The sequence below is a fragment of the Gopherus evgoodei genome, chromosome 11, assembly GCF_007399415.2.
Source record: "Gopherus evgoodei ecotype Sinaloan lineage chromosome 11, rGopEvg1_v1.p, whole genome shotgun sequence".
In the NCBI taxonomy this organism is placed as follows: Eukaryota; Metazoa; Chordata; order Testudines; family Testudinidae; genus Gopherus; species Gopherus evgoodei.
In genome coordinates this window covers 13,194,219-13,212,676 of record NC_044332.1, presented here as the reverse complement: position 1 = coordinate 13,212,676, position 18,458 = coordinate 13,194,219, and the positions used below count along the sequence as shown (strand labels likewise).

General features: G+C 41.7%; 1 protein-coding gene and 1 long non-coding RNA gene across 2 annotated transcripts in view; one reads left to right on the top strand and one right to left on the bottom strand.

Annotated features, from left to right (window-relative positions):
* The window catches only part of SPAG16 (sperm associated antigen 16), an 844,823-nt gene that overhangs the window by 110,821 nt on the left and 715,544 nt on the right, over nt 1-18,458 (top strand).
* Nucleotides 1,033-16,566, bottom strand: LOC115659434. The gene is made up of 3 exons (XR_004002549.1): nt 16,556-16,566; nt 3,860-3,864; nt 1,033-1,227 (listed from the first exon to the last, which is right to left on the bottom strand). It is a non-coding gene; the product is annotated as an uncharacterized LOC115659434 (long non-coding RNA).

The window sequence follows — 18,458 nt, the reverse complement described above, 5'->3', positions numbered from 1 at the left end:
TATCACTCTCCTGAGGATAACACAGTGAGATAAAGAACAGATGTTATTTGAATGCCAGCAAACACTGGGACCATATGCTGCCATGCTTTGTTATGCAATGATTCCAGACTACGTGTTACTGGCCTGGTGTGGTAAAGTGTCCTACCATGGCAGACGGAATAAGGCCACCCTCCCCAGAAACCTTTTGCAAAGGCTTTGGGAGTACATCCAGGAGAGATTTATGGAGATGTCCCTGGAGGATTTCCGTTCCATTCCTATACACGTTAACAGACTTTTCCAGTAGCTATACTGGCCAGGAATGCCAGGGCAAATTAATCATTAAACACGCTTGCTTTTAAACCATGTGTAATATTTACAAAGGTACACTCACCAGAGGTCCCTTCTCCACATTCAGAGTCCGGGAGCATGCCTTGGGTGGTTTCAGGGGTTACTGGCTCCAGGTCCAGGATGAGAAACATATCTTGGCTGTTGGGGAAACCGGTTTCTCTGCTTCCTTGCTGTGAACTATCTTCAATCTCTTCATCATCATCTTCTTTGTCCCCAAAACCCGCTTCCATGTTGCGTGATTCTCCATTGATGGAATCAAAGCACAGGATTGGGGTAGTGGTGGCTGCACCCCCTAGCATGGCATGCAGCTCATCATAGAATCGGCATGTTTGGGGCTCTGATCCGGAGCGGCCGGTTGCCTCTCTGTTTTTTTGGTAGCCTTGCCTTAGCTCCTTAATTTTCACGCAGCACTGCTTTGCGTCACTGTTATGACCTCTGTCCTTCATGCCCTTTGAGACTTTTTCTAATGTTTTGGCATTTTGTTTACTGGAACGGAGTTCAGCTAGCATGAATTCATCTCCCCATATGGCGAGGAGAGCCCATACCTCCTGTTTGGTCCATGCTGGAGCTCTTTTGTGATCCTGGGACTCCATCATGGTCACCTCTGCTGATGAGATCTGCACTCACCTGCACCTTGCCACACTGGCCAAACAGGAAATGAGATTCAAAAGTTCGTGGGCCTTTTCCTGTCTTCCTGGTCAGTGCATCTGAGTTGATAGCGCTGCTCAGAGCGGTCACAGTTGAGCACTCTAGGATAGCTCCTGGAGGCCAATACCATCAAATTGCATCCACACTACCCCAAATTCGACCCAGCAAGGCTGATTTCAGTACTAATCCCCTTGTCGGAGGTGGAATAAAGAAAACGATTTAAAGAGCCCTTTCAGTAAAAAAAAAAAAGGGCTTCATCATGTGGCCGGGTCCAGGCTTAAATCGAGGTAACGCTGCTAAATTCGACCTAAAATCATAGTGTAGACCAGGCCTACGTGACTGAGTTTTAAAGCGTTAGTAATAAAATAATAAAATAACAGTGGAGAGTGCTGGGAGTTTCCCATGTCACACAGAGGAAGGAAGAAAGTGTTAGTGCCCCAAGCCCTAACTCACTTCATACTCACACCTGCACTACCCGAAGCTGGCCAAGCCTGGGTGTAATGTAAGAAGAAGAGGGGGAAGGGTGGACAGGAGTTCTTGTCCCATGCATGGATTGTCCAGGGTCCGCTGTTGATTTCCGACTTGCTTCAGCTCTTGAGAGGGTTTTAAGTCCCGGGGTCCTTTGTGGCACCTTGTTTAGGGACTTCTGTTCCTGGTGCTTTTTGTACCAGTTTAAACTAGCCTTCCATGGCTGTTTTAGCTTTCTCAAAACACACCAGCCTCGGGGACGCAAAATGGTTGTCATCCTCCCGCCCCACGCTTGCCTTCACTGTCTCGCTTGTTTTTGCAGCCTCTGCAGTCCTGTTCAGCTGAATCCTACTTTCTCATGGCTGGTCGGGGTGGAGTAGGCCCACATCTTTCTTGGCTGGCAGCCGAGAGTCAGATGTGTGCTGCAGTCTTGAGCTGGAGTCAGCATCTTATTTTTGGACTGAGTTAGCCCATTCTCTGCTCTCTTTCTCCCTCTTTGGTCTCTCGCAACCTGCAAAAGAATCTTTCACTCCATACCTTTGACCCTTCCCGATATGCTTTGCAATGCTTGCACCAGTGTTAGCAACATACAAGGCTGATCTGCCTCCCTGTGGGACCCTCTGAGGGAGGGGTTCCTTGGGGCTGTGACAGCAAGCACTCTGTCATGTTTGATTTCATTGATTAGAGGTGTTGAAATGAAGGAAAAACCACAGGCATAGATCCAAATCCAAAAGGGATTTTCCAGAGGTGCCATTTTCTCAAGCAGAAGAATGACGCTCCATGGTCCTCCCTTCACCTGTCTGATTCACTTGCTGGGACCAAAGAAGCAGGGGCAAGCACCAGAAGCTGCAACAGGATTGAGTAGAAGACCCACAGGAGAGAGAGGAAAGGTTCAAACCACTCCCAACATCATTCCATGAAGCTCCCTTTGCTGTTGGAGATGGAACAAATAATGCCAGCAGGCCCTTTAAAGGTGCCTACCAGTTGATCTGCCTGCTTGCTGCTCCCACTATGTTCAACCCTGGAATAAGCATACGTGGAAGCAAAACCTACACAGAAACAGGGCAGTAGCAAATAACAATGATGGTCTCTTTTCCCTGTCACTGGCAGATGTGCTATAGATGGGTGAGAACACAAAGAGAGGAAGAGAAGGGAAGAGACTACAGGGATTATGAGTGATGAGTAAAGTGTGGCAGAACCACTAGGAACTTAGAGTTGGAGGGAGGGGGGAAGCAGCATGGATTGTGAATGGGGAAAGGGTAAGGAGAGAGTGTTATGATTTAGAAATGGTTTTTTGAATGGCAAAAGAAGCAGAGCAGAAAAAAAAATCAACATTGACTTTGTACTTGGGGATGCATAAGGGTATTATTGCAATGTGGAGTCACCACCAGAAGCATAGCAGTTAGGTAAGAGCAGAACCATGACAGAAGGAAACCAGAAATGTTTGCATCCTGTATAGCTAGGTGTGTGACAAGGCAAGATACCGTAAAGTGGTCCACAGCATTAAAGCCTTTACTAACATCAAGGAGGGCGTGCCATGAGGAGTTGAGAGTAGGTGGTCATTGCTTACAAAAAGAAAAATGCCCTTTGTGGACATAGAAAGACTCATAGACTCATAGACTCACAGACTCTAGGACTGGAAGGGACCTCGAGAGGTCATCGAGTCCAGTCCCCTGCCCTCATGGCAGGACCAAATACTGTCTAGACCATCCCTAACAGACATTTATCTAACCTACTCTTAAATATCTCCAGAGATGGAGATTCCACAACCTCCCTAGGCAATTTATTCCAGTGTTTAACTACCCTGACAGTTAGAAACTTTTTCCTAATGTCCAACCTAAATCTCCCTTGCTGCAGTTTAAGCCCATTGCTTCTTGTTCTATCATTGGAGGCTAAGGTGAACAAGTTTTCTCCCTCCTCCTGATGACACCCTTTTAGATACCTGAAAACTGATATCAGGTCCCCTCTCAGTCTTCTCTTTTCCAAACTAAACAAACCCAATTCCTTCAGCCTTCCTTCATAGGTCATGTTCTCAAGACCTTTAATCATTCTTGTTGCTCTTCGCTGGACCCTCTCCAATTTCTCCACATCTTTCTTGAAATGCGGTGCCCAAAACTGGACACAATACTCCAGTTGAGGCCTAACCAGCGCAGAGTAAAGCGGAAGAATGACTTCTCGTGTCTTGTTTACAACACACCTGTTAATGCATCCCAGAATCATGTTTGCTTTTTTTGCAACAGTATCACACTGTTGACTCATATTAAGCTTGTGGTCTACTATGACCCCTAGATCTCTTTCTGCCATACTCCTTCCTAGACAATCTCTTCCCATTCTGTATGTGTGAAACTGATTGTTCCTTCCTAGGTGGAGCACTTTGCATTTATCTTTATTGAACTTCATCCTGTTTACCTCAGACCATTTCTCCAATTTGTCCAGATCATTTTGAATTTTGACCCTGTCCTCCAAAGCAGTTGCAATCCCTTCCAGTTTGGTATCGTCCGCAAACTTAATAAGCGTACTTTCTATGCCAACATCTAAATCGTTGATGAAGATATTGAACAGAGCCGGTCCCAAAACAGACCCCTGCGGAACCCCACTTGTTATACCTTTCCAGCAGGATTGAGAGCCATTAACAACTACTCTCTGAGTACGGTTATCCAGCCAGTTATGCACCCACCTTATAGTAGCCCCATCTAAAGTGTACTTTCCTAGTTTATCTATAAGAATATCATGCGAGACTGTATCAAATGCCTTACTAAAGTCTAGGTATATCACATCCACCGCTTCTCCCTTATCCACAAGGCTCGTTATCCTATCAAAGAACGCTATCAGATTAGTTTGACACGATTTGTTCTTTACAAATCCATGCTGGCTATTCCCTATCACCTTACCACCTTCCAAGTGTTTGCAGATGATTTCTTTGATTACCTGCTCCATTATCTTCCCTGGCACAGAAGTTAAACTAACTGGTCTGTAGTTTCCTGGGTTGTTTTTATTTCCCTTTTTATAGATGGGCACTATATTTGCCCCCTTCCAGTCTTCTGGAATCTCCCCCGTCTCCCATGATTTCCCAAAGATAATAGCTAGAGGCTCAGATACCTCTTCTATTAACTCCTTGAGTATTCTAGGATGCATTTCATCAGGCCCTGGTGACTTGCAGGCATCTAACTTTTCTAAGTGATTTTTTACTTGCTCTTTTTTTATTTTCTCTTCTAAACCTACCCTCTTCCCGTAAGCATTCACTATACTAGACATTCCTTCAGACTTCTCAGTGAAGACCGAAACAAAGAAGTCATTAAGCATCTCTGCCATTTCCAAGTCTCCCGTTACTGTTTCCCCCTCCTCATTGAGCAGTGAGCCTACCCTGTCCTTAGTCTTCCTCTTGCTTCTAATGTATTGATAAAAAGTCTTCTTGTTTCCCTTTATTCCCATAGCTAGTTTAAGCTCATTTTGTGCCTTTGCCTTTCTAATCTTGCCTCTGCATTCCTGTGTTATTTGCCTATATTCATCCTTCGTGATCAGACCTAGTTTCCATTTTTTATATGATGCCTTTTTATTTTGTAGGTCACGCAAGATCTCAAGGGTAAGCCAAGGTGGTCTTTTGCCACATTTTCTATCTTTCCTAACCATTGGAATAACTTGCTTTTGGGCCCTTAATAGTGTCCCTTTGAAAAACTGCCAACTTTCCTCAGTTGTTTTTCCCCTCAGTCTTGATTCCCATGGGACCTTACCTATCAGCTCTCTGAGCTTACCAAAATCCGCCTTCCTGAAATCCATTGTCTCTATTTTGCTGTACTCCCTTCTACCCTTCCTTAGAATTGCAAATTCTATGATTTCATGATCACTTTCACCCAAGCTTCCTTCTACTTTCAAATTCTCAACAAGTTCCTCCCTATTTGTTAAAATCAAGTCTAGAACAGCTTCCCCCCTAGTAGCTTTTTCAACTTTCTGAAATAAAAAGTTGTCTGCAATGCAGTCCAGGAACTTATTGGATAGTCTGTGCCCCGCGGTGTTATTTTCCCAACATATATCTGGATAGTTGAAGTCCCCCATCACCACCAAATCTTGGGCATATTGTACTTGTACTTGTACTTGTTCACAATATGATGAGATTTCCAGATCTGAGTGTAAACACACACAGGGAACACACAGCATTGTTTTTTCAGGCACCAGCTTATGCTCTTAAGGATCTGTAGCTGGCTTGACATTTGAATAATAAGGAGAACCTGAAATACAGGACACATTGTAGATTGGCTAAAACTACACTTTATAAGAGCAGTTTTGTTTAGCCTGCCAGAAAGAAGAGCTACATTATTGGTTGAAATATCCTGGAATACTGTGATGTCACAGTTGCGGGACTTGAATATTCTAGAATTGGCCAAGCCTGGGACTTTATTCATTTCCCTGGTTTTCTAGATAGACTTTCCGGTATGTGCAGAAAAAAATTCAATAGCCCAGGAAAGATCAAATATCTGACCCAGCTTCTGCCAAATCCTGACTAGAGAAAATGTGCACTTAGTTGTTCCTAAACAATATTAATAATTTTCTCATTTCTTTTTCTTATACCGCTTCTATTAGTTTCTTTCTTCTTTCATAATTCAATGTTTCAAGTAAAGCTTTGTGTTGCCTAAGTCAAAGGAACAAAAAGACGCTTTCCCTGGGAGACCTTTCTCCATCCTCACTTTTGCATCTGATCGACTAAGCTCTCTATTTTCAACAGTAGTCACTCAGCAGCTCTCTAGCCTGCAACAAATGTCAAGGTTTTAACAGGTGATGGTTGGAGGTCTAGTTGTCACCAGAGATGACCAGGTGGAAGCACTTTTATTCATTCATGGCTTGCAGCAAAAAGCACAGGAGTTTCCCACATACTCCTCAGAAGCTTGTCCGTACTTCACTGGGGCTAGAACACTGACAGTTTAAATATGCAGTCCATTGAATTTGCAAGGTTATTTCTGCTAGTGTTACAGTATCAGGGTTCACATGCTACTTTAAATATCAGATCTGAAAACAAAAAATCAAAATTACTTGCAGCAAAAGGAATTAATGTTGGTCAGATTATTTGCTGTAGCAGAGTTTTCCTTACTTTCAGGTGAAATTCTGTTTGGTTATGGTAATCATCCCAGGATGATTTTTCCACTATTAAATGACAAAGATTTTCAGCTTCTTTTTGTGAAATGTGTCAAGTTTTAAAGACTGAGTTAGGAAAGTTACGTTAATTGTTTCCACCAGTGCATTCATGCTTCATTTCTCATAGTGTATGTGCAAAAAATTCTGAGTGCGGAATTAAAGTAGGTATCTGCACGGAACGTGACTTGACAGTCTCAATGGATGAAGAATGAACGAGGTGACTGTACTTGTAATTATTGTGCATGCCATTTTATTTCACTGACGGAACTGTGCTGTTTGGTAGTGCTTTTAGGATTGTAATCAAATAAGCACACCCTTTCAATTTTTTTTTCTAATAGCTGATTTGCCCAGTGCATTCATTCTACAAGTGGGGCATTTAATGTATCTTTGAATTCCTCTTCTGCGCAAAATTTTCATGATAAGTCGTCTGAACATGATGACCTTACTGTTAAGTACAAATATACTGTGTTTTCATATTTATTGTGTTTTTATGGATTATTTCAGTTTCCATTTTTAGTTAGCAGTATTGTGATAATTCATAGCACCCCAAATGAAGATCAAGGCACATGTGTAAGGTACTGTACGTATATTTTTAAGAGTCCCTATCCCAAAGAACTTAAACTGTAAATAGACAAGACAGACAAAGGGTGGGAGAAAAACAGTAATATCCCCATTTTACAGATGGGGAACTGAGACACAAGGAGGCTGAATTACTTTCCTAGGGGCACAGAGAGAGTCTATTGGAAAATCTGGAATTAAATACAACTCCCTGAGTCCCAGCGCAGTGCCTTAAGCTTAAGACCATCTTTCCTCTCTTGATTTATGTTTAGCACTGCCTGTCTGTATATGTTTGCTAGAAAAAACAGGAGGCTCTGTGAAGTCAGTATATTTTTTTATCATTTTTAATGCTATGTTTTTAAAACAGATAGTCAAGGAGTTAGAATAGCATTTTGTGATAAGGATATGAAAATTGGATTGGCATATACACATGCTGAAGATGACATTCCATTTAAAGGATGTTACCCCCAATATTAGTTATATCTGAATGATCAGATTTTAAGATGGTCATCTGGACTTTCAAATTAGCATATTTTAATTGAATATTAAGAAGTTGTTCATAGTTATTACCACCAGATGTTTGGTCCTCTTCTTTCCCATCAGGGCACCTAGTCCATCTGATGCTACAGAATCACTGTGGCTCAGGGGTTCCCCATGCTCTTTGGTGGTGCCCAAGGGGTCAAGGAGGGTCCCAATTGAACATTGGAAAGGTCTTCACACCAGAAAGTCTGAAGTTCAATTAGGCAAAGTAGGTTTTGGTGTCAGCAGGGTCCTGGGACTGTGAAGATGCCACATGTAATCCAGGTGCCTCCCATGGATCGAACTTTTCCCCAGGAAGGTGCTGTTCTTCCACCAGCCCATGTAGATCAGAGTCGCATTTAGCTACAGAAGATGAATATTGGGCTCATAAATCACTGGGATCATTTTGATCTCTGAAAATTCCTGCAGCTTCCAATATCTCCTCCTTTTGTAAACAGTGAAGCTTTTGTCTGACCCCTTGACCCTCTTTTTTTTTTTTAATTCCTATCTCATAAACATAAATATGCTCTTTGGAAAAGGGACTCTTTTTAGATACCATCTGTCATTTTCGGGGCACTACTGCAACATACAAATAACTGTAACGCACTCAAATCTACATTAATTCAGTGTCTTAAAATAAATTATTATTATTCTTCTAGTCAAAATACAACTGTTCTTTTAAAAAATGGATAAAAATAACATGAATAGAAAACCTTGTAACTAGACTGCCAATAAATAACCGCACTCCTTCAGGGCTGAAAAGCCCAATAAAGTCATCGATTTGTACTCACCTTTTCCTTCTTCTGTTTTTTCTGATGGCATATATTTTAGGGCCTGATCCAAAGTCCAGTGTGAGTCTTTGACCCAACTTCAGTGGCTTTAGATCAGTCCTGTAGTGTTCTGTGCTGCTTGCATGTCTTTTGGGAAGCCTCATGTCGTGGTATAATTCCTCACTCTGAACCTTAGCATCCAAAAGATGGGGTACCAGCATGAATTCCTCTAAGTTCAATTACCAGCTTAGTACTTGTAGCGCTGCCACCAGCCAGGAATTCCAGTGCCTGGTACACTCTGGTCCCCCCAAAACCTTGCCCGGGGACCCCCAAGACCCAGACCCTCTGGATCTTAACACAAGGAAAGTAAACCCTTTCCCTCACCGTTGCCTCTCCCAGGCTTCCCCTCCCTGGGTTACCCTGGAAGGTTACTGTGATTCAAACTCCTTGGATCTTAAAACAGAGAGGAAAATTCACCTTCCCCCCTCCTTCTCTCTCCCCCTCCCAGACTCCCCCTGAGAGAAAAAGTAATCCTAACACAGAGAGAAAACTAACCTTTCTCTCCCCCTTCCCTCCTTTCTCCCCACCAATTCCCTGGTGGATCCAGACCCAGTCCCCTGGGGTCTCACTAGAATAAAAAAACCCAATCAGGTTCTTAAACAAGAAAAGCTTTTAATTAAAGAAAGAAAAAACAGTAAAAATTATCTTTGTAAATTTAAGATGGAATATGTTACAGGGTCTTTCAGCTATAGACACTGGGAATACCCTCCCAGCCTAAGTATACAAGTACAAATTAAAATTCTTTCAGCCAAATACAAATTTGAACTCCTTCTAGCCAAATACACATTTGCAAATAAAGAAAACAAACATAAGCCTAACGCCTTATCTACCTAGAACTTACTGTTCTGGACATATAAGAGACTGTATCAAAGAGATTGGTTGTGCGTCTGGTCATTCTCAGAACCCAGAGAGAACAACCACCAAAATCTAACAGCACACACAAAAACTTCCCTCCCTCAAGATTTGAAAGTATCCTGTCCCCTGATTGGTCCTCTGGTCAGGTGACAGCCAGGCTCACTGAACTTGTTAACCCTTTACAGGCAAAAGAGACATGAAGTACTCCTGTTCTACTAACCCGTAACTATCTGTTTATGACACCCCACCACAGAGTTATGGAGATGACCACTCATTTTGCTGGGTTGCAGCATGCAGTGTAGTCCTCAGCTAAGTGCTGCAGCCGCTGTCAGCCTCTTGACAGTCTGATGAAATTTCAGGTTCTGCAGTAAAGATCTGATGACACTGTGTAGCCCTGAGTACGGCGGTTTAGAAGCAGAATTTCTGAACTATTTTAAATGTTTGCCATGCACCAGAGATTAGAACCTGGCCCCAGGAGTGCCTTCATCTCCTCTTTGCAGTATGTTCATCTTCTATAAGTCCATCAAGCAAGGTTCTCTCCTTCTTCTCAAAATCAGTTTCATGTGCCTGGCCAGATTCCCATGGTATATTAATGGTAAATAATCTAAAACTTGCTTAACCTACTTGGAGGATGTCATATATAGAGATAAATGCTTTTTAATGTCTCTTGAGACATTTGTTCTAAACTTGTAATTGCTTGTTGATAAAGCTCTGCCTCAGAATCAAGTGCTGCCACATCTCTGTGTATATGCAGTTAAATTGGTTGAAATCTTGGACCTGTTAAAGTCAATGGGAGTTTTAATATTGACTTCAGAGGGGGCAGGATTCAACCCATCATGTCTATGAAACGTTGTATGTAGTTGTTACTGTTCCCAGTGTGCATTGTACCTTGCCCCCTCCCGCCCCCCTTCATTCACTTCCATGAGCTCCTTTTACGAGCCACCAGTCTGTGCCTGCCCTTCTCTCCAGGCAGAACGTCCAGTTCAGCCCACTTTTAGCCTGGATCACCAGGTTACAGCACTTCAGTTCCCAGAAGCATATTACCTCTTCAGGTCCAACTGAATTCAGACCCTGCTTCAGAATTCTGTCTGGAAGCTTATGACTAGTATGAAATTGCAATGACTTAGGATAGCTTTTCAAAACTAGTATGATTTATTTATTATTGGGAGACAAATTGAGAGACAAGGGATAAAATAACAAAAGCTGAAACACATACTATCTTATCTAAACTTCGATTTTTTTCTAGCCAATTTTAGATAGAGTCACAGCATTGGGATGGGCGAGATAGAGTGCACTCCTGCAGCCTTTATCAGTCAGTGACTCTCTCCCCTTAAAGTTTCAGGTTGTCTTGTTAATCATTCCAAAGTCATTTTGTTCAGAGTTCTGCCTGAAGATCTCCTAGGGTTTGGAGCAGAGCTTCTGAATTTGAACAAACAAGTTTATATGTTTCTCCAGAGGGTATTGGAGTTATTCTTCCCACAGTAGATTGTTGGTATTGTCCCTTCGAGCTTCAGGGAATTGAATTCTGCCTATAACCAGAGTCTGTGGGTTTCTGAGGATTTAATATTAACTACCTTTTAGCCAGTCATACAATAACCCCCAAACCCAGAGAGAGAATTTTTATGGGTGTAATCTATGTCTGTACCTAATACAGATAATTCCCACATTCTTCACAGTGTTCAGTTGCTGTGGCTGCTATCAGATGATAGATGACACTTACAATAAAAAACAGTTATTTCAATGGAAGGCCAAAATCTAACCCTTTTTAAAAATAATGGGAAAGTGTTATTTTAGTCTCTTCATTTCAAAATGGCAGAATCGTTTTTGCTTAAACTTTACAAAAGACATAAGACCTGAATGATTAAATGTTTTATTTGTAATACATTCCTTATGTGTGTATGTGTAACATTTGATCTACGTGTGGCATAAATTTAAATAGCACTAGCAGCAAACTGGAAAAAATTGAAATTAGACAGGGTAATAGTCCCACAACGAAGAGAAGTGCCTTTAACAATGCCAGAGAAAACTTCTTTTGATTTGACTGACTGACTTATGGGGTTGTGAAAACTGTACTTTAAACATGCGCAAGGAAATAAGAGAGATTATTGTGTCCAGTTCTGGGCACCGCATTTCAAGAAAGATGTGGAGAAATTGGAGAGGGTCCAGAGAAGAGCAACAAGAATGATTAAAGGTCTTGAGAACATGACCTATGAAGGAAGGCTGAAGGAATTGGGTTTATTTAGTTTGGAAAAGAGAAGACTGAGAGGGGACCTGATATCAGTTTTCAGGTATCTAAAAGGGTGTCATCAGGAGGAGGGAGAAAACTTGTTCACCTTAGCCTCCAATGATAGAACAAGAAGCAATGGGCTTAAACTGCAGCAAGGGAGATTTAGGTTGGACGTTAGGAAAAAGTTCCTAACTGTCAGGGTAGTTAAACACTGGAATAGATTGCCTAGGGAAATTGTGGAATCTCCATCTCTGGAGATATTTAAGAGTAGGTTAGATAAATGTCTATCAGGGATGGTCTAGACAGTATTTGGTCCTGCCATGAGGGCAGGGGACTGGACTCGATGACCTCTCGAGGTCCCTTCCAGTCCTAGAGTCTATGAGTCTATGAGTCTATGAGTCTATGAGAAGGTGTTGCCTTATATCAAACATGTAGACACTTAGACTGAAGTTGAGCTGCAAATAGGGGACAGACTTGTTGAAAGTCTCTGGGTAAGGATAAAGGGGTTAAAAAAACAAGAGTGATTTCATGGTAGGGGTCTACTACAGATCACCTACCCAGGAAGAAGAGGTGGATGAAAGTTTTGTTTTTTTTTAAACAACTAACAAAATCATCCAAAGCCCAGGACTTGGTGGTGATGGGAGACCTCAGCTACCCAAACATCTTTTAGGAAAGATAGCACATCAAGGCACAGATTATCCAACAAGTTCTTGGGATGTATTTGTGACAAATTTTTATTTCAGAAGGTGGAGAAAGCTACTAGAGAAGAGGTTCTAGATTTGATTTTGACAAATAGGAGCAACTGATTAAGAATTTGAAAGTGAACGGCAGCTTGGGTAAAAGTGACCATGAAATGGTAGATTTCATGATGCTAAGGAATCGTAGGAAGGAAAACAGCACAATAAAGATAATGGATTTCAAGAAGGCAGACTTTAGCAAACTCAGGGAATTGGTAGGTAAGGTCCCATGGGAAGCAAGTGTAAGCAGAAAAACAGTTCATGAGAGTTGGCAATTTTTCAGAGACCTAGTGGCTTGTGCTCTTAATAATCTCACTGAATAGGAAAGACAGCGAGTATGACAGGAGACCACCCTGGCTTAACCAAGAGATCTTCAAAGATCTGAAACTCAAATGAGTCCTAAAAAAAGTCAGAAACTAGGTCAAATTACAAAAGATTTATATAAACAAGTATTTAGGGAAAAATTAGAAAGGCCAAGGCACAAAATGAGATTAAACTAGCTAGAGACATAGAGGGTAGCAAGAAAACATTCTGCAAATACATTAGAAGAAAGAAGAACAAGGATAATATAGGCCTGTTACTCGGTGATGGGGGAAATGCAATAAAAGAAAATGTGGAAATGGCAGAAGTGCTAAATTACCTTTTTGTTTCAATTTTCATCAAAAAAGTTAGCAGCAACTTTATGTCTAACATAGCAAATGCCAGTGAAAATGAGGGAGGATAAGAGGCTAAAACAGGGAAAGAACAAGTTAAAAATTGATAAGACAAGTTAGATGTCTTAAAGTCACCAGGGCCTGATGAAATGCATCCTAGAATACTCAAGGAGCTGACAAAGCAGATATCTAAACCATTAGTGATTATCTTCCAAAAGTCATGGAAAACTGAAGAGATTCCAGAGGACTGGAAAAGGGCAAATGTAGTGCCAGTCAATAAAAAAGGAAATAAGGACAATCCAGGGAATTACAGACAAGTCAGTTTAACTTCAGTACCCAGAAAGATAATAGAGCAGATAATTAAGCAATCAATTTGCAAACACCTATAAGAAAATAAGGTGATAAGTAGCAGTCAGCGTGGATTTTTTAAGAACAAATTATGTCAAATCAATCTAATAACATTCTTTGACAGTGTAACAAGTCTTGTGGATGGAGGAAAGTGGTAGATGTGGTATATCTTGATTTCAGTAAGGCTTTTGATACTGTCTCGCGTCACCTTCTCATAAAATAGGGAAATACAGTCTAGATGGGGCTAGTATAAGGTGCGTGCATTGCTGATTGGAAAACTGTTCCCAGAGAGTAGTTATCGGTGGTTCACAATCAAGCTGGAAGGGCATATCAAGTGAGGTGCTGCAGAGGTCAGTTTTTGGTCTAGTTCTGTTTAGTATCTTCATCAATTATTTAGATAATGGGATAGAGAATACGCTTATAAAGTTCAGGGGGTAGCCGTGTTAGTCTGTATCCACAAAAACAACAAGGAGTCCAGTGACACCTTAAAGACTAACATATTTATTTGGGCATAAGCCCACTTCTTCAGATGTATGGAATAAAAATTACAGATGCCAGCATTAGTATACTAACACATGAAGAGAAAGGAGTTAATTCACAAGGGTTGGCAAGGCCAATTCAATCAGTGTAGATGTGGTCCACTCCCAATAATTGATGAGACGATGTCAATTCCAGGAGAGACAAAGTTGCTTTTATAGTGAGCCAGCCATTCCCAGTTCCTATTCAAGCCCAAATTAATGGTGTTAAATTTTCAAATGAATTTTAGTTTTGCAGTTTCTCTTTGAAGTCTGTTTCCGAAGTTTTTTGTTGACATATGGCTACTTTAAAATCTGTTATAGAATGTCCAGGAAGATTGAAGTGTTCTCCTACTGGCATTTGTATGTTACCATTCCTGATGTCTGATTTGTATCCATTTATTCTTTTATGTAGAGACTGTCCAGTTTGGCCAATGTACATGGCAGAGGGGCATTGCTGACACATGATGGCATATATAACATTAGTAGCTTTGCAGGTGAATGAGTATGGCCTGGCTGATGTGGTTGGGTCCTCTGATGGTGTCGCTAGAGTAGATATGGGGACAGAGTAGACAACGAGGTTTGTTACAGGGATTGGTTCCTGGGTTAGTGTTTCTTTGGTGTGATGTGTAGTTGCAGTATCCCTGATGAGGCCACGGCACATCTGGTGGCTGAGCTTTGTGACTTTGTCCTCACCCACAACCATTTCATATTTGGGGGCAACTTATACCTTCGAGTCAGTGCACTGCTATGGTTACCCACATGCAGGGCCGGCTCCAGGCCCCAGTGCGCCAAGCGCTTGCTTGGGGCAGCATGCCACTGTGGGCGCTGTGCCGGTTGCCAGGAGGGCGGCAAGTGGCTCCGGTGGACCTCCCGCAGGCATGCCTGCGGATGCTCCACCGGAGTCGTGGGACCGGCGAGCAGCAGAGCACTCCCCGTGACTTGCCGCTGTGCTTGGGGCGGCGAAATGGCTAGAGCCGGCCCTGCCCACATGGCCCTACAGTATGGCAACATTTTTATGGCTAACTTAGAACAACACTTCCTCAGCTCTCATCCCCTAGCGCCCCTCCTCTACTTGTGCTACACTGATGACATGTTCATCATATGGACCCATGGGAAGGAGGCCCTTGAAGAATTCCACCTGGATTTCAACAATTTCCACCCCACCATCAACCTCAGCCTGGACCAGTCCACACAAGAGATCCACTTTCTGGACACTACAGTGCAAATAAGTGATGGTCAGATAAATACCATCCTGTACCAGAAACCTACTGACTGCTATACTTACCTGCATGCCTCCAGTTTCCATCCAGGACACATCACGCGATCCAGTGTCTACAGCCAAGCCCTAAGATACAGCCGAATTTGCTCCAGTCCCTCATACAGAGACAAACACCTACAAGATCTTTATCAAGCATTCTTAAAACTAAAATACCTGGGGAGTGAGGAAACAAATTGATAGAGCGAGATGGGTACCCAGCAGTCACCTACTATAGGACAGGCCCAACAAGGAAAATAACAGAACACCACTGGCCATCATCACATACAGCCCCCAGCTAAAACCTCTCTCTACAATGTAACACTGTTGCAAAAAAAGCAAACATCATTCTAGGATGAATTAGCAGGAGTGTTGTAAGCAAGACACAAGAAGTCATTCTTCTGCTCTACTGCGCACCAAGTAGGCATCAACCAGAGTATTGTATCTAGTTCTGGTTACCACATTTCAGGAAAGATGTGGATGAATTGGAGAGAGTCCAGATTAGAGCAACAAAAATGATTAATGGTCTAGAAAACGCAACCTATAAGGGAAGCTTGAAAAAAACTGGGTTTGTTTAGTCTGGAGAAGAGAAGATTGAGAGGGGACATGATAACAGTTTTCAAATACATAAAGAGGTGTTAGAAGGAGGGAGAAAAATTGTTCTTGTTAACCTGTGAGGATAGGACAAGAAGCAATGGGCTTAAATTGCAGCAAGGGCAGTTTAAGTTGGACATTAGGAAAAATTCCTAATGGTCGGGGTAATTAAGCACTTGAATAAGTTGCGTAGGTATGTTGTGGAATCTCTGACACTGGAGATTTTTAAGAGCAGGTTAGACAGCAACCTGTCAGAAATGATCTAGATAATACTTACGCCTACCTTGAGTGCAGGGGACTGGAGTAGATGACTTCTTGAGGTCTCTTCCAGTCATACGAGCCTATGATTCTATGATTTTGGGAATTTTTTTTTGCTTTTTTTGTTTTTTTTACATTTTTCATCAATGGATTTAAAGAAAGATTGTTTACATTTCTACTTTGGCTTCATACTGAACGTGTGCATCTGCTTAGGTGCACAATGAAAAGGGCAGACTTCTGTTTCTTTCATTACAATTTAATAAAATATTCCTCTGATTCTCTTGCTGCTGATTTTTTTATACATTATGTCTGAATTCTCTTCAAACCTATATCTTGTATGAGGGTGAAATGTTTTGCGTTATGCAGGAGGTCAGATTAGATGATCATCATGGTCTTTTCTGGACTTAAAATCTAGAGCAAGATATCTTCTTTTAAACATAAAAAGCAGCCAAATGCTGTAATGGAACAAACTTTTTAAAAGATTTGGTACCTAGCTCTGAGATGGGAGAGGTGGGATGGTCTGCACCTATCCAGCCCTGGTGGTGTCAGGGGCTTGTTCAGCCCAAGGCGCTGATTAGGGCAGTTTTGAGGGCTGCTCTAATTGTACTCCACCTCGTATTACCTCTAAGGAACTTGTGGGTATGTCTACACATGGCACATTAAGTCTAGGTTTTGATTCATGTTTGAGCCCCAGCCTGCTTCCGTCCACACACAAATCAATCTAACTTGGTCAGCAGGCACTCAGGACCCAGGTCCTAGGACCCTCTTTTGGGGGGTCAGTCAGAGCACAACTCCCTCTGTCACTTGGGTCCAAGCCCTGTCATTTTGCAGTGTGGACGCAGGTCAAGCTGCAGATGTGAGTCAGAATGTCTGCATAGTGCAATATGCACATGTTAGCATGTCTGTGAGACACGGGTCCTGCAGTTGGAAACCAAGGTTGGAAACATTAAGTCCATAATCCTGGATCCCGCAGACTTAGGCTTAATGTGCAGTATAGACATACCCTGTGTGGCCCAGGGAATAGCTGGGGCATAGTGAGTGTCCTGGCTGCATTCCTTACACCCCTAACGTAATCATGCTTGACCCACACAATCCAATACAGCACCAGCTAGTTCTGCTGCCAGACAGGCACCCCTTTGTAACCTATGAGCAGAGCACCGAGGCATTCACCAGTGTTTAGGATCACCATAAAACTACTGTAGATTTGTAGTGAAAGTGTGAGGAGTTGTGCCACTTTTATGTGTGTTTTATATATGGATGAACAGCCATGGCAGATTAAGCTTGGGAAATCCTGGTGATTTAGGTAGGATTTGAAAAATAAAAATTTGCAATGGAAAAAGCTAGTGTGTATTAAAGTATAGTTCTACTTTAAAAAGTGACTCTAAGAGACCAGCTAGAATCTGGCTTCCTCTCAGAAGTATATTGGTTTTGAAGGCTAAGAGTAATACAAAGCAATAAAAACTTTCTCCGATTTCAGGAGGTATGATTCTGAATACATGCAAACAGATCTATTGAGTTAAGTCAGTGCCACTTTTCAGAGTAAAACTCGCTTTAACTCACCATGCCATCTGTTCTAACCCCCATAAATAAATTATCTTCCTGTCTAGAGACCTTAGAGGGTCCAGAAATTGAATAATAACTTGCAGTTATGATATATTACAAAAAACACGTGGTATTGAAATTGTGTTATTTAGGAGCAAGCTGGCAAAAATTAATTCCATTCTTCAGCACTGTCTACTTTAAGAAGTTGACTGACTGCAATTGGGACTGAAAGTTGAGAGTTTTACAAAAGCACCTAAGGAATTGAGTCAGGAATTGATTAATAAAGGATTAAAGATGGGCAATATTATTAATGCCAATCAACATGAATTTATGGAAAATAGATTTTACCAAACTAACTTTATACATTTTGAATGAGATTACAAAGTTGGATGATAAAGGTAATAGTGTTAGTGTAATATATGTAGACCTCTGTAAGGCATTTGACTTGGTGCAGCACAATATTTTGATTAAGAAACTAAAATAATACAAAATCAACATGGCACACATGAAGGCATGAAAATCTGGGTAAATGATAAAGTTAAAAATGGAATTGTAAATGTGGACTCATCATTGAGTGCGTGTATTTCTGTTTCATCATGGAGTGGGCCCTGCAAAGATTGGTTTTCAGCTCTGTTCTAATTAAAATGTTTATCAATGACTGGGAAGAGAACATAAAATCATTCCTGACAAAATTTGCAGATGACACACAGATTGGGGAGTGGCAAATGATGAAGAGGACTGGTCACCAATACAAAGCTATCTGGATCGCATAGTAAACTGGGAGCAAGCAAACAATATGCATTTTAATACAGGCACATGTAAAGTGATACGTAGAATCAAATAATCATAGAAATGCAGGAGTGGAAGGTACCTTAATAGGTCATTTAGTCTGCTCTCCTGCACTGAGGCAGGACTAAATATTATCTAAACCACTCTGACAGCTGTTTGTCGAATCTGTTCTTAAAAACCTCCATTGACAGAGATTCCACAACCT